The 15,945-nt window shown below is 43.7% G+C and overlaps 1 protein-coding gene across 2 annotated transcripts in view; it reads left to right on the forward strand.

Annotated features, from left to right (window-relative positions):
* LOC131671912 (protein tiptop) overlaps positions 1-15,945 on the forward strand; it is a 115,897-nt gene that overhangs the window by 42,345 nt on the left and 57,607 nt on the right. The window contains exon 1 of one of the 2 annotated variants that reach the window (XM_058948711.1): positions 5,425-5,825. The exons of the other annotated variant lie outside the window; for it this stretch is intronic. The gene's annotated coding sequence lies outside the window, so the exon portion shown is untranslated. Of the gene's footprint in view, positions 1-5,424; positions 5,826-15,945 lie in introns of those variants that run through there. 2 annotated transcript variants of the gene reach the window in all.

The following is a 15,945-nucleotide window of genomic DNA, read 5'->3' on the forward strand; positions in this document are numbered from 1 at the left end:
CATAAGAGAAAAGAAAAGAAAGAAAGCTAGGAGGAATGAGAGAGAGAGAGAGAGAGAGACAGAGTGAGAAGGTGGGGAGAGTAAGAGCCGAGCGATGGAGTAGATAAATAGATGGATGGGCAATATTATAACTCACTGGGCTGTCATGTGGCCTGCGAGGCCTGCTAATCAGAAAGCCTGCAGCCCCTCACTCGCTCGACTCGACCCTTCACGAAAAATGGATTTATTGCCGTGCGCCTCGACTTCGGCACGCTATCGAGCTCCCTGATCCGTTCAATGCTGCTTGTTCCTCGCACAGCTCTCAAACTTATATATAATGCCCCCACTACGACCATCACCAATCCTCTCGAATTTTCCCCTTTGTTCTACATTACACTCGCTTCTCGGCTTTTTTTCCATATAGCTGCACTGCCCTTTTTTTTCACTTGTAGACGCACTTGGCGGTGGTATCGAAAAAAAGTGGGACGTATTCTTGCTTAGCCCCGCTTGCGCTTGCGCGAGCAATGTATTATTCATTGCCGCTCGAAGGGTGACTTTTAAATCGCTCGTTCCCGGACTAATTTATGTCCTACATGACTCGAAACCGATCCTTGAGCACAAGTCCTATGCATATACGCACCAGCCTATTCTGTATTATGCATACTAATGTTAATTAACTGCTGCTAATGCTAATTAATTATGCCATTTCACGTTTTGTCGCTGATTTATACCGACGTGCGTCACATTGTACAAGTAAATGACGCACGGCGCAACATCTGCGCGCTGGAAATCCAAACTTTCGTCCAAAAAAGTATTTTTTTTTTTTGATCCGCGATTTATGGCGTCTCACACCCCTTCGCCGTTGTAGCAGCAGACCCGCGTACGCGTAAGCTCGCCGCGCGCCTGAAATTTCGTTGATCCTCTGCGGAGAGCAGCTGCTCCGATAAACCATTCCGTAAGTATGCGTATGCGTGGACGCTAATCAATAGTGCCCAGCCTGCGTAATTTATGCCCTTTTCGATGCTATGCTGCCGCTGCACCAGCGAGTGTGACTAAAGTACCGAATGACCGCGTTAAAAGCAACGGCTTTGAGGAAACCTCTTCCTCTCCTCTGCATCGGCAATCGGTTTCATTGCCATTTCCATTTGTTCATTAACTTCGTAGTAGCACGAAAAGAGCTGCGACGTCAAAACGTTTCACAGCTTGCAAACATTCATCATCTTGTATATATATATAACGCTCAGAATTCTCTCTGATTTGCATGAAATGAGGCTTTATCGGTCCCGCTGATCTCTCGGGTATTCGTCTTCGTCGCGAAAATTGAAATTCTCGCGGAAGAAGAAGAAACAAAAAAAAAACACAATAGGCATATTCTCCCACATAATCGTCAACCTGTTTGCCTTGTTTGCAACAGCAAAGGGAGTCAAAAGTCCCACACACCCCGGCCGGTTATACCTCACACATTGGGCTCTGGCGCTTGCCGGAAGTGTGTGCCTCCTCTAATTTCTCTCGCGTGCGCTTCCCAACGGATTACGCGGGATCGTGGCACCGTGCTCCGCCTATTTCGTTTGCGGGCCGCGATAAATTAAAGCTGCTGGCGAGTCATCGGGCAATTTTTTGACTGGCGAGTGGGCGAGGCCCGACTTCGCTGCGAGGTGCGCGAAAAAGAAAAGAAAAACAAAAAGAACTTTGGTGGAAAAGCTATAAATTTATCGCGCGTTTATTTTCGACGACAGCTCTTGGAAATTATATGATAAGTGGTCATTTCTGCAATGGTAGCTGAGGAATTTGCCGACTGGCGATGATTCTTTAATTAGGCGCGGGCTTATTCTAAGTGAAGCTTATAATGTAGTTTACTCGATACGTTCGGTATGACTCAGTACGGTATATTTGGAAATTCAGAAAATTAGAACGAAAATAATTTGATGAATACAAAAAATCGTAAATTTATTTGTCGAAGCGCTGCAACGAGGCACGTACACGCAAACAACCTTCACATTTGTATGGGAGGGAAATCCTATGTTCTCTTTCAGGCGTATGCTCGAATTTTTATTGCTTTCTCCTTCCACTCAAAGTGTCCCAAAGGATGCACTCTTATGAGTACAAGCGATTAGCCCCGAAGTAGTCGGCCGACGGTCACAACGGCATCTCAACGTAGACGGTTCGCATCAGTTTATTCAGAGTTTAATATTAATTAACAAGATAGTTCTAATTAGATAAAAATGTGTATGTGTGTGTGCATAATACGTCAAGTGCTACTATTATTTTATACATTGTTCACTACATTCATCCTTGAATGAATAATAAATTTTCAGATACAAATACCTAATACGGTGATTAATTAACCGCATTACTGAAACTGTATTTTTCCACGAAATGGAAATAATAGTATCACGATCAATTGTAAATTAAGCTTTCAATGCTGGCGACAAAATAAGAGATCACGCTCTTACTCTCACAAAGTATATGAGAAATCCTTGTTGACCGGATGGACGATGCATCAAGCAATGCCGGAGACGCGTCGCGCGCATATATATCACGTCGACCTGGTTCAGAGCTTATGGACGCGGGGGCGGGCGCATACTCGCACACACATGCACGCAACATCCAAAGACGAAGACAGGGTAACCCGATACGAGAGTGCGGGCGCAGAGCCGAAGCTGAAGCTCAAGAGAGATGAGCAATTGGTGGGTAGGTTGAATAAGATGCCGCGGGAAATTAATCGCTTTTGGACAGCCCCGAGTGTTATGAAATCTTACGCGTGTTGTTTTGCCGATTGAATTAGGCAGAGCAATGAGTACGCGTGCGGTGCTTATTGCTTTTATTCGTCAGCCTGCTATATCTACGCACAAACGTGGACTAGACTGTGATGAGCTATTCTATTTAATACTGCGCCTCATTCGGACTTGACGACATATTAAAGAAGACAATTAATCGAGTATCGATAATCGGTCGCTTTATCAGTCACCTTTTTCATGCGTTTCAATTTACGCACGCACAGATCGATCGCTTGTATATAGAAAATCTATTTCGAGCGCGTGAAAACATTTACGATGATTTCACGATTACGAACTGTTGACAGAGGCAATAAATCAGCATCAGCACCCTGCTAAACAAATTAATCGAAGCGAACGCTCGCTCTCATTAGGCTGCGAGGTTTTATAAACAACATTCAAATAATATCCAAACGCGAGAGGGCGAGAGAGAGAGAGAGAGAGAGAGAGAGAGAGAGAGAGAGAGAGAGAGAGAAACAAAGCGAAAGAATCGAAGACAAGACGTACGAGAGAGGAGAGGCGACTGAGTCAGAGATAAAACGAGAGATGGACGTACTCGGTGTGCTTGTGCGCGCGAGTCAAACGAGACAGACGTAAAGAAGGTAGAGAGAGCGAGAGAGAGAGAGAGAGAGAGAGAGAGAGAGAGGGTACGTGTACGTGTGTGTGTTTTTTCAACGAGATTTATTGCCGAACTCCTGACGCTTCCAGCGTCGTATATACGACGACGGAGAGAGAAGTCCTTCTCCTCTCTTCTTCGTGTCCTGGAGAGCGAAAGAAAGAGAGAGAGAGAATGGTGTTGCTGCACTATATCAGGTGCAGGAGAGAGAAACGCTGCTATATACGCCATTTCATTTCGACCTTAGCCCGCGCTCGCGCGCCAGATTCGCGTGACAGAGCGCTGAATGAGTTACTGCTCGACTTTATCAACAATACACCTTCTTCTGCGCGACCGAGCACCTCCAAGACTATAAATCCTTAAACAAATTTACTCCCGCGAGAGAGCGAGAAGCGAATAACGTTTATTTCATCGCTTTTCTTAAATGCCCCTGCTTGAGAAGGAGCTTGCACGATTTCTTAATTGCGCGCAAACGTTTTTCGATCCTTATTTCTTCTCCTGCCGACAGGTCCAAGGGTTTTTCGACCAGCTACGTTGGATGATTTTTATTGATTGCTCAAGGTCACGAAATGGTTCTTCAGTTAGAACGTGATCGCTGGTCACTTTTTCCTGAATCGAAAAAAATCGATGTTGAGTCGGCTCGTCATCACTATATTCGGGTTCTTTAAAACATCCAATACCTCTCTGAGGTCGGTCACACGTTCAAGAAACTTGAATCATCAACGCAGTTGATCGCAGTTGAGTCTCCCGCTCTCAAACTTCCAAATGGCACATCATCACTTCTTAATAAATAACAGTAGCTACAAAGACAGCTGTACAATTCCATTACCCAGCAGCACTTTGGTCCCAAGTAGGAGGCATATCAAGTATCAGATGGACCGAGCGTGAGTCACACACACGATTGTCGTCGGAACCTGACGTGGCGGCCGGGAATTCGTCACCCACCTGAGCGCCAGCCCTGGCGTACGTTTTCTTACTGTTAGAGCTCCGTTGGACGCGCGTAAGATCGATAAATCAACGCGCCGTCGGAAAAGAGTCGAGAACTTTCTTAGCTCTCTGACATCGCTTGAATTCATGTATCCATAAAAATGCGAATTTATAGCGCAGGTGAAATTTAGAGTGCTGTTATTATTAGAAATTTTTTGATTTATTATGTTCCTTAGCGACTTATTATCGTTCTTACTTACCTATGAAAATACCCAGCATCATTTTTGGCAATGCCGCGTAAGCGCGAAATACACTCATTTCCTAATTTAATTTTAATGAAATTTTACTTCTTTGTTTCAGGTGAGTATAAGAGTATCCTTCAGATCGCCAGCTTGCTGCTGTTCGTAATGGATAACGTATGTAGAAATTTATTGAAAACGATTCCTCGTCGAAAAGTGCGGAAATGTCTATAACAACCAATCATTGATCTATATTACTGATAATTATTTTGCGATTTGACCGATTGGTTGTTTATCGGCGAGCAGAATTTTGTGAATAACTTGAAGCCGTAGCGCTTCAATCAAAGCTGAAAACCGAGCACAAAAGCACCTCGAAAAGTACAAAGAGCTTGCCATCACCACAAAAACCAACCTGGCCATACACTTGTCTAAGACAGACAGCACAGGCAAAGGCGTGGAAAAAAGAAAAGAGAGATAGCTGCACAATCGTCGCTGTGCACTGGGCAGCAATCAGCTGCTGCTAGTCGGCGAACGCGAAAAGATATAGCACGGCTAGCCGCTGCAAATGTGGGATGGGGGCGTGGGTGGACTGGGTGAGAGTGTCCGAAGAGAGGGGGGAGTAGGGATGGCCGCAGCATCCTCCGACGTTGCTGTTCTCCTCACGAGTGTGTGTCTGTGCGCGTGAGAGAGTGTCGGGGAGCCTTGGTGGGGGTAAACGCGATGCGGACGATTGTTTGACGGTGGGGGGGACTGACTATGCCACGGCGGAGAGGGGCGGCTGACTGACAGCGGGGCGACAGCAGCAGCGGCAAGTAACGTTGGTGGGGGGAGAGCCGAGACGAGGCAGCGCGCCGGAGCCGTCAGTGCGCCACGTGCTGCCGTCGCGGGAGGCTGTATCAGTCGCTCCGTTGTTATGCACATTTCCGCCCTTCAATAATATTACACGCCAAAACAAACCAAAAGAATCAGGCCGCCTTTTTTTTTTCAGTATATCGCGAGTGCCTCACTCACACTCACACACACACACACAAACGCGTGCGCGCGCGCGCGCGATTATGAGTCGAACTTCGCGAGTGCTGTTGTTGACACGAACTGCTGTATGCTTCTCTTTTGTATACGACAAGAAGTGAACGAAAGCAACGTTTTTATTGTTGTTGCTTTTTAGAAAGTTGTGATATATATCGTGTGACATGAAGCAAGGTTGCATCGCCGGCTTGCACCGGCTAGGAGAATTCGCCGATTGAAAAGGGAAGAAGCGAAAAGCTGGCCGGAACCACTGCTTATTTAACGGTGTGTACCACCAGAAGAATCTGTTTCACTTTTCTTTTTTGAGTTTTAATGAGTCACGGAGTGCACAAGCCCTTTTTGCGAGAGTAACGAGAGAAGGAGAGAGAGAGCGCTCGTGGCGAGCGTGATTTTTCATGGTTTAGTTTGTGATGGTGATGCTCGTGATGATGATTTGGCTGATGACTGGCTTTCTAGCTGATGTGCTTTTAACGAGTAAAAGTTTTCCGCTACTTTTTCAAGCAGTGATGCAATTGTGGAGTGACGATTTTATTTGTGATGCATTTTTTTTACTCCTGTATCAAGAAAGTAGAGCTTGATATTAATCTCGAGACAATATTGGTTCATTTATGACTTTTTTCTTATCGATTCAATTATAGATTATGGCTCATTATCATAACAAACTCTAGTGCTTATAAATTTATTAATATCGCGCCTTCGATTTGATAATGACGAAATAATCTAAATTTTCGCAAAGACTGACGAAAACCGAGTAAATATAAAATAAAAGTCGTTCGTCAGTGCCCGAAGTGGAGTGTTCCGTTTGGATGTGTCAGCGCGAAAAATTTCATAACCGGCTCGTGGGCGAATAAAGATACGTCTTTTGCGATAAGCTGCCTGACTGTTTATACACACGTGCGACGGTCATCGCGTATATAAGAAACTCTTGCCTCGCGCTTTTATGTATTTGTTAGCGGCTTCTCAAAGCCACGCTACTTCCGGTGCTAAGACTGTGAAATTTCTTATCTTGAAATTCTTCCGCGTTGAGCCTTGGTGGCTAAAAATAAAAATCCTTTTCGACCTGCACGACGCCATAATTTTGAGACAGATTTGTTTGTTTTTTTTATTACGAAAAATGTCAAAGTGGAAACAAATTGAGGGATATTGTCACACGCTACCCAGTTATTGGCTTAATCACGAAAAGAGCGGAAAATAATCGAGCAATTAACAATTGCCCAGTCCACAGTGTTATCTCGAATCAGTCAAGGCGATAATCGACTCGGCCCACTAGAAAATCACTTTCTCACCGAGTTTGTTTTTTTAATCGTCTTGCTCTCTCTGTTCCTCTCTCTCTCTCTCTCTCTCTCTCTCTCTCTCTCTCTATCTGGTACGCTTATCTCAGTACCACTATGAGAGTGCCGGCGCACGCGCGTGGGCTGTGTAAACAAAAGTGCGCGTATAGCCGCAGCAGGTGTCTGAATCACGCGGCTTTTCCTATGTACGTATGTGTACGAATGCTCTATCGAATTATATAAATAAAAAAAAAAGGAAAATAAGTAATGTATATATACGCTTGGCTTATTTTATCCTCGTTATTCGTTCAGTCGAAATAATGATCCGTTTTGGACTGCACGTGATTGATTTGCATTTCAATTTCGCGAGCCACGCGCGCGCCGGGATTGAAAAATCATTTGTTGGGCATTTTTCGAGCGAGTGACAATTTTTTTTAATGCACAGAGTCCGTGCGCTCTTTATCTCCTGATTTAACTTGACAGCTCGCTACAGCGCAATTCAAACGTGCAAGCGCCAGCGAAAGACTTTGACTTTTTTGGATACTGATGCGCGTTCGCCAAAGCATAATAGTTGAATATTTTACAAGCTTGATTTCGAGGCGCTGATGCTGCACATGTATTTGAATTAATAGGAGAATTACCATTTATTTGTTAAACATTCAATTTCTAACTGACAATTTTTATCACAAGATGCCAATTCTTTGCTGTACGGTCGATAAAACCGGAAAGACTCGATTACATTGGTTAATGCATTTGTCAATAAAGATACGAAATGTGTTATCTCTGTCAAATATGAAAATGTCATCAGGTCGTCAATTATTTCACTTCCTTCCTTGACTCGACGAACGCTTCTAGCAAATTATTCAGCTTCTCAAATAAACTACATCCGTATTTAATTTCATCGATTAGTCACTTTATAACCATACGTACGTATAAGTACATATACTCGCAGCAGAGACACACGCGACAGCTCACACAAGTTAACAATAGAATTCGATAAGGGAACTCGCTCGGGCAGTGTGTACAATGACCATCATCGCGCGTAAATGACTATTATACGAAAGAAAAATAAAAGGTAATCGAACAGGAAAAAGAATCGTAATAATAAAGAAGAAAACAAAGATTCGATCTACAAGTGCAGAGGATAGTATGCACGCGTCAAGTGCGCTACTAACGTGTCAAGCATTGATGGACACGGGAGAGCCGTCACTGTCAGCCACTCGTTATTCACGCTGCGGAGCGGCTGTGAGAGAGCGAAAAAAAAATGTACAGACGCATGCAATCGCGTAAGAAAAAGCGCGTAGGCAATCGCAAGTCCAAGTCCCGACAGTGTGTGCGTGCGTGCGCGAGTGAAGTAGGAGGAGAGGGCACGACGTGGATAAAAGGTGCTTTCATGCGAGCATGTATATGCACACACGTGCGCGATGCCTTTGACATCAGTCGATGAATAACCATTTGACGTGAATCCATCAATTTTCTATCTCTCGCCGTATCGTTCTTTTTCTTTTGTCGTTGCCGCCTGCTGCTGCATTTTTTCCGATGAAATTCGTGAGTGCTACCGCGCACGCGAGAGCTTTTTCACCGCTTGAAATCGAGCCGAGCTCACACTCGACAGTGTTTATGATAATCAACGCTGTCGTGTTTTTTGTCGTTTGTTAAAGGCGCATTAATCATTGCTTCATTTATTTTTCATTGATTTCGTATTCGTATATTTATCTCTGATGTGTTACGTTTTAGTGAAAATTTGATTATTCGGAACGAGACCGAACGTGAAATATCGCACGAACCGAGTGAGCACAATACACAGTTCCGCAAATAAATTCATTCCAGTATGACGAATGCAAATAAAACTTGAAAGTAGCTGAAATTGAATTAGGGAAAAATAACTAAACTGCGCCTTATTGCGGGTAATTCTTCTTCGAAAACCGCGAAAAGTTAGCGTTGCATTACTCCACACTTGGCCATTTGTCGAAGCGGAAACGTACCCCGAAAAACAAACAACGTAACAAAGGCCATTACACTCAGGCACACGTATAATCGATTATCGCCGAAAGAAAAGCATCACGCAGTCGAAGGATTCGGCTAAATTTATGCCCCATCAGCGAGATCCAAGCTCACGAATATGCAGATGCTGCAGTTTATCGCCCTGCATCCAACTGTCATGTGATCGATCGTTGTCCCGCAGACACAAAGAGAAACGCTGTCGTGCATCACTCGCGGAGCTGTTAATTTATTAACGCGATATTTGTCCTGATGAATTTTCTAAGTATCTCGTAATTGCTTTCATGGCAATTATACGTCGCGACGGACGGCAAAAAACAAATAGAAATATACGACGATATAAACCAGTTAACGGTAAGCGATCTTTACGAGCGGCACTAATATCATACCCTTCGTACGTACAAGCGGATGACTTCTTTTGTTTTCTTTTTAACTCACGAAATCGGCCGATCGCGTTGAAGCGGCTCTCGCGGCTGACGCATCACTTATATCCGACCAGCACCGTTTCTCTCTCTCTCTCTCTCTCTCTCTCTCTCTCTCTCTCTCTCTCTCTCTCTCTCTCTCTCTGTGGTTTTTAAACTGATAAAGCGTTTAAAGCCCACGTCAATCGTACGACTCGAGCTTGTCACTGCGAGACTCCACCTTTGGTCAATAAGTAATTTTTCCGATATTTACGACCGATTGTTTTTTCACATTGTGTGTATGCGCCTTCGTAAAAATTCACCAACATAGCTGTCACGCCAAATAAGCATAAACAGTTGGGACGACGATAATATATGATCAATATCGAGCGACAATGACGAGGAAAGTTTTCTCTCTCTCTCTCGCACGCGTAAACTGTGCAGGATAGATGTTATTAAAGTAAACGCGGTGAATCGACGAAGAAGGAAAGCCGAAGCGTCGAGCAGGAAAAAATAAAACATTTTCACCTTTGCGCGCTCGTCACATCAAAGAGTTGCACGATTGTTACGAGACGATTGCGTAAGAATCACGCACACACGTCCTTAAGATCGATGCGCTCGCATTGCAAGCTCCTACGTTACAGCCACTTTGGAAAATCTAAACTAATCTCTAATCTCTCGCGTGATTGATTGCTCGATTTGTAATTACCGCCTTGGCCTTCTGCGCGTACTCATGTATATAACGTTTCTTTTCCTGCGCTTACGCATAACAAGAACAGAAAAAAAAAAATAAATAAATCGAATTGCTATGCGCGCGAGATTTTCGAGATCCGCGACGAAACTAGTAATTAACTGCATGCGGTGGTTATATCGTCAGAGATTCCTCTTCGTCAGTTCTTTTTTGTAGTGCGGATTAAGAGCGAGTTATATATATATATATATATATATATATATATATATATCTTATAGGTGTATATACGTAATCGCCGAGGAAAGTCCATCGAGTTTGCTAATGTTGAATGATTCGTGAAGAGGATTTATGTTGTTGGGCATGAGTAATCGTTTTCCAAGTTGACAGTTTTAAATGCCTTGATATGTTATAGAGCGCAATCTTGAAATCCTCCTAAGAAGATCAATAAAAATACTATACGTATAAACTTCACGACGATATAGATAGACCGCGGAGATTATATCTATATGCTTGTCTTTTTACTCGTGGCGAACTTTATCAAGACTGTTGGCGGCAACTCATCAGAGTTTGAACCTCAAAAGAGAGTCGCTCTCTCTCTCTCTCTATAACGCCGCAGCGGCCGCAAACGATCGCAAGGCCTTATTGCAGCATGTCGTTTAGGTACACATGACAGGCAGGAAAAATCAGGCGACGATCGATTATTCCCTCTCAAAGCTATGCTGCACAGCGAGGAAGAAGCAAAAAAAAGAGGAAGGCAGAATAGACATTCTCATCAAGTACACACACACACACACACATACATACACCCATCCATACAACGCGCAATATGCCTTATCAAAAAAGAAGTAGCATCGTTGTTGTCGAGAAGAAAAAAAAAATCGAACTCGCGCACCCTGAGGGTGGGTGCGCTGCAGCAAGCAATGCCTTCATTAGTTTTTTGCACTTCGATGACAGATCTAGCGCGTTACGCAAGTTTTTGCGGCACTTGCGTGCACTTACGTAAACAAGACACATTATACACGTGTGCTTGCGCGTATGTGCGTGTGGGAATTCATTTTTCCGATTGATGGATGTTTAATGTAACGCGGTCTGAGAATTTCACGAGAGCTTTATGTAACATTCTCGGATAGTGCGATTTTCTTTTTCTCTCCTTCGTGAAATTTCATCGACCGGTACAAATAGACTTGTTAATTGTTGAGACTCAACTTTTTTGAGTCGTCTAATCGAGTGATCCCGACGTCAAGGAGATTAATTTCGCGGAGCTTCAAACGCGAATTACATCCAAGCGAAAAAACACGAGCAGTGGCAGAGAGAATGTGCACCCTTGGCAAGCCACGTCTGCGAGCAGGCAATTCGCAGAGTTGCGAGGGAGTAGGAGAAGCTATTGAAGTTCGCGACGATGACGGGATCTGTCTGTCAGGGCTGATCAAAGACCAAAGCTGAAGCGCGCAGGCACAGGCAGGCTCGCTCTCTTCTCTTTGTCGAGCCGCCGAGTATTTAATTATGTATATGCAGATCGATATTCGGACCTTCGGGCTGTATGTGCGTTGTTGTTTCTCTCTGCGCGATATATGTACGCCAAAGCACGTGTTTCTCTCTCTCTCTCTCTCTCTCTCTCCCTCTCTGTGTTTGTCATGTTTCTCGATGTCAGATACGAAAATCTTGCGTCTGTGCGCGTGTGGGTAAATTTTATTATTAAGGCAATATTGACTTGCCGTACCTTTTCTCTCAATGTCAGAGGCATGCTCTGCTGATTGTGGAAATTACACGAGTAAATTGGTTCGAAGCTGGAAAGGTAATCTCGCACAGTCCTTGAGAATGACCTCTCCCTATGTGACTTATGATGTCGATGCGATAGAAACAAAATCCTTGGGTATCACGAGATTAAAGTTGTCTGTCGAAAGCAACAAGGATCTCTCTTGCATGGCCCTTGTCGAAGACGAACCCTCGCAACAAGACTATGTCCGTTCGTTAGTGGAAACCGCGTTACATACACTAATAGTTAAGCCAATAGACATATGATTATTATAGATCCCACTGATTCATTCATGTGCACGTGTTGTTTTTCAAATTCTGCCAACATTCGTTTAATTTACATAAGAATGTAACATGCTTGTGGAGAAAACGATAAAATTCGAATAATTGTAGATTACGATCTGTATACTTGGTTTAATACAAAAGATAGCTGGTTTTATTTAATGATCAGGTAAATTTCGTGCGAGCGTACGTTGTAAAATATTTTTAAAGTTAAACATCATATTCTGATGTTATCATTTTTCATTAAATGAACGTGAATTAGATCCATATACTAAAAGTTTGCAGCGAGACATTGGAAATACCTAGCAGGTGTTCCTTTATCTCGTACAGAATGCCTATCATGACAGCTGCGCGAAAGTGTACAGATGGTTTTCAGACTCAGTAAAAACCGAGATTAATACTTCACAAGCTGCACGTGTTAAAATGTGAGAGTCGATTATGCATTAATCTTAGTAAATTTCACTAGGCACGTGTATTTTTTAATAATTAGATGGTTTTTCTATGCATTAATTACTACATTTGTCATGTACATTAATATCAATGACACTTACAACATTTGTTACTTTGAAATTGTTTTATAGAGCTACATATTAAATCTAAAATTGCAACAATTTTTGCTGAGCCTCGGTGAAATTCTTTCAATAGAGCAATACAGCAGTTAAATCAGTATAGTCAGGGGAAACAACGGAGAAAACATCCCCTCCAAAATTACAAAAGCTGCTTAAATCACGATTTTGCTTGCACGAACGTCAGTGGTCAAGTACGTCTGCTATTTAGCAGTTATTTTATTTTATTTTATTTATTTTTTTTGCCGTACTCGGCGACAGTCTATTGACTTTTTGCGTAAACCGAATCGGCACTGCGAGGCTCGCGTTTCGCTCGTTCATTTTCAGCCAGAATACAGCACATTCGATCGACTATCGCTGCAATACAGCAGTATATAACGTTGCATTTACATTCAGTGCAGTGTATTTATCAATCTGCGCGACGAGCTTATGGCATACCTGAATGAATTTAGGCATACTTGTAATCATGCATCGTTCACGCGAAGGAAAAAGAACAACTGCGTACATGCGCTCGAATTACGCGCGGCGTGTCACCTCCCTCTTGCGCGAGCTTGTGCGAATGTATTAACGAATTCATTTGGCACGATCGCGCGCGTGGCGCGGTTCGAACGCGATCCACGGACCCCGCGCGCGCGAGGCTTCATTAATTCTTGCACAACTCGTGCGCGCCTGAAGCTCTGCGCACGCGCGTCCGTAGAAAATCTCTGGCGAGCGCAAAAAGAAAACGCCCGGTTAATTAATTGCGTCCGAGCTATTAGTAGCAACCGATCAATTTGTAACCTTCGACTATTCGTATTCGTTTGGGATTAGGAGATTTTCATTATGCTGCGCTTCGTTGAGTGGCGGTTCGAGGCGAGCCTTAGATGGCGTTTTCAGCTAATTATTTCGGTTTCATTCCGAACTTTCAATGACGGACTTTTGAAAAATTCATCTAAAATTCGCACCTCAAACAATTGAAATGGCAAGTGTGCAATCTGATCAGATTGGGCTCCGATGAACATTTATAAAAAGACAAATTATAGAAGTAAGCCACAACGGCGCGAGCCAGGGGTGTTTTCTGTCAGCGAGCTTTGAGGCATCGGCAGCAGCGGAAACGCGGATTCATTTCGCTCGATTTCCATTTGATGCATCGGCAGCACGCGTCTGGCGCGCATCTCGGCTCTACGGCTTGACGGACGAGTTATCGGCCACTTGGAATTATCAATGAGCCTGTAAGCATCGCGATGTGCACGCCGACTTGACTGTCTCGCACGCAGAAATGTAAAAAGGAACGCGAGCAGGTTATAATCCGAAGTATCCCGATCGCCTTTGCAAATTACGCCGTGCTAGCGTAGGGCGGAGGTTGGCTAATAATTATCGACGAGCGATAACCAGCTTAGGGTTCGCGACGTCCGGCTAATCCCGTGGTTTTGATCGTATAGCTGCGCGGCAGCAGCAGGGCTGATGATATCCGACTGCGAGTCCGCGACGAAAGGAACACAAAGCCCCGTATAACGCGACAACGATTAAAAACGCCGAGGGAGAGTAGAAGCCTCTGCTGCGGAATTAGACTCTGTTATGTACGTGCACCTTTGACACCTTTGTAGCATGCTGCTATACGGTTATTCGATATTTATACGCTCATGGGGATCGCTTGAAAAATTAGTGGATGTTTTGGTACTGCGCGTGTATATGTTGGGCGAATTACAAGCAAGAATGCACTTCATTTAGATCTCTAGGCGCGTTTGGACTGCGGCCAATCGCCTGCATATCCTAGAGTTTCAAAGCAAACAAGATGCTTCAACTATACGTAATAAAATTCAACGTTCATCAACGATTAAGCACTTATTATCATACATTCATTGAATGAGAGGCAGCGAGGCTATTTATGTTTGCTCGACTATACTATGATGCAGAATAATTTATCGGCGATGCAGGGCGTAGATGTGCACTTTAGCGCGATCGCGATCGCAAGTTGTATTCGTCGTAGCGCAATTGATACATTTGATGTTTATTGTAATAACGTTTGTAAATTGCGAGCGTCAGGGGATTGATTTGCAAATTTAGCCCAATGCGATGAATAATATCGGACCTTGTGCTTTTCACGTTCGACGAAACAAAAATAGGGGAAGGGAGCGGGGCATCAAGATCAAGCAAAAACAATCGCGCGCGAAATACACAATAAAATCAAATGAAGCTCGGATGTAGAGAGAATGCAGTGACGTTAAAGTGATAGAGAGACGGATCACAGACACACGCGCACGTATCGACGCATAGAGCAAGCATTGTTGTCTGTGCTTGGCCGACAGGGGTTTTGATCGGTCACACAGAAAATTGCGTTTTCGAAATCAATTAATATTCAGCGAGTAATAATGCACTGTCTAATGATTGCAAAGCCAGTGTATACCGCGGCGGCCCCTACGGCGGAGCCCTCTTCCAGTCGAATTGCGCGCCGGCGCGAAGCGTTTCAAGTGCGTTTGACAATTTTTAATTACTGACATGCGAATATTCACTTTGTTTCTCTCTTTCTCTCTTCTCTCACTCGCGATCCACTTTATTTTGCATTATTTGATTTATGTGCACGTACGATCTCTTTTTTTTTTGCGTGTTTGCGAAGCTGCCTGCCAGGCAATCCAGGGAATTAAAACGCGACTCTTTTTTTCTATCGCCGAAAATATTCTTCTCCCTCAAACTTCGCAAATGCAATGATAATTTTGTTATTCCTTTTTCTTTTTTTTTTTTTTCTTTCGTGGTTTTCGCATGTCACGAATGCATCGATTCGCGGATAATTATCACAGTTAATTTATACAATCGGCGCGTGATGAGCGCCAGCGCGTGCTACTGGCCATTAATTGAAACTTAAAATGCCGAATTCGCAATTGGTATTTTTGGCGATTAAAATGTCGACACACTTGCGGCCGTTCAATCTCGATTAATTATAATACGTTCTCTTATTTTTTTTTGTCGATTTTTATCAGAGCAAATCGTCAATTCGAGTCAGCGATTTAATTAAACTGCTGCCTGGGCCATTGATTTCTCCGCGATCTCTATAGAAAAAAGGAAGATGATAATTCCCGCGACGCATAGCGAGAGTCCCGGTGTCGTGTCTATAAATATGACGCGGCATTATAGATCATTCGCGGGCTTTCTAAAATCGGATCAGAGCTCGTCGTCGTCGTCGTCGTCGTCGCACGCGCTCGAGAGCGAGAATGATTCGGACTTTACGACGTTGACGATCGCAAAGCTGCGAGGGAAAAAGAAAAACAGAGAATGACAGATGTCTCTAAGAGAGAGACAAACATCACTGTGTGTGTGTGTACCTCTTTCTCTCTCTCTCTCTCTCTCTCTCACTCTCACTCTCTCTTCGACGAAAATAGAACGTTGAGTCATTTGATTAATGCGCTTATTTGCGAAGACACGGAATTCGTCCATCACCAC

This window comes from Phymastichus coffea, unplaced genomic scaffold, assembly GCF_024137745.1.
Source record: "Phymastichus coffea isolate CEN01 unplaced genomic scaffold, Cenicafe_Pcof_1.1 PCOF00138, whole genome shotgun sequence".
NCBI lineage: Eukaryota > Metazoa > Arthropoda > Insecta > Hymenoptera > Eulophidae > Phymastichus > Phymastichus coffea.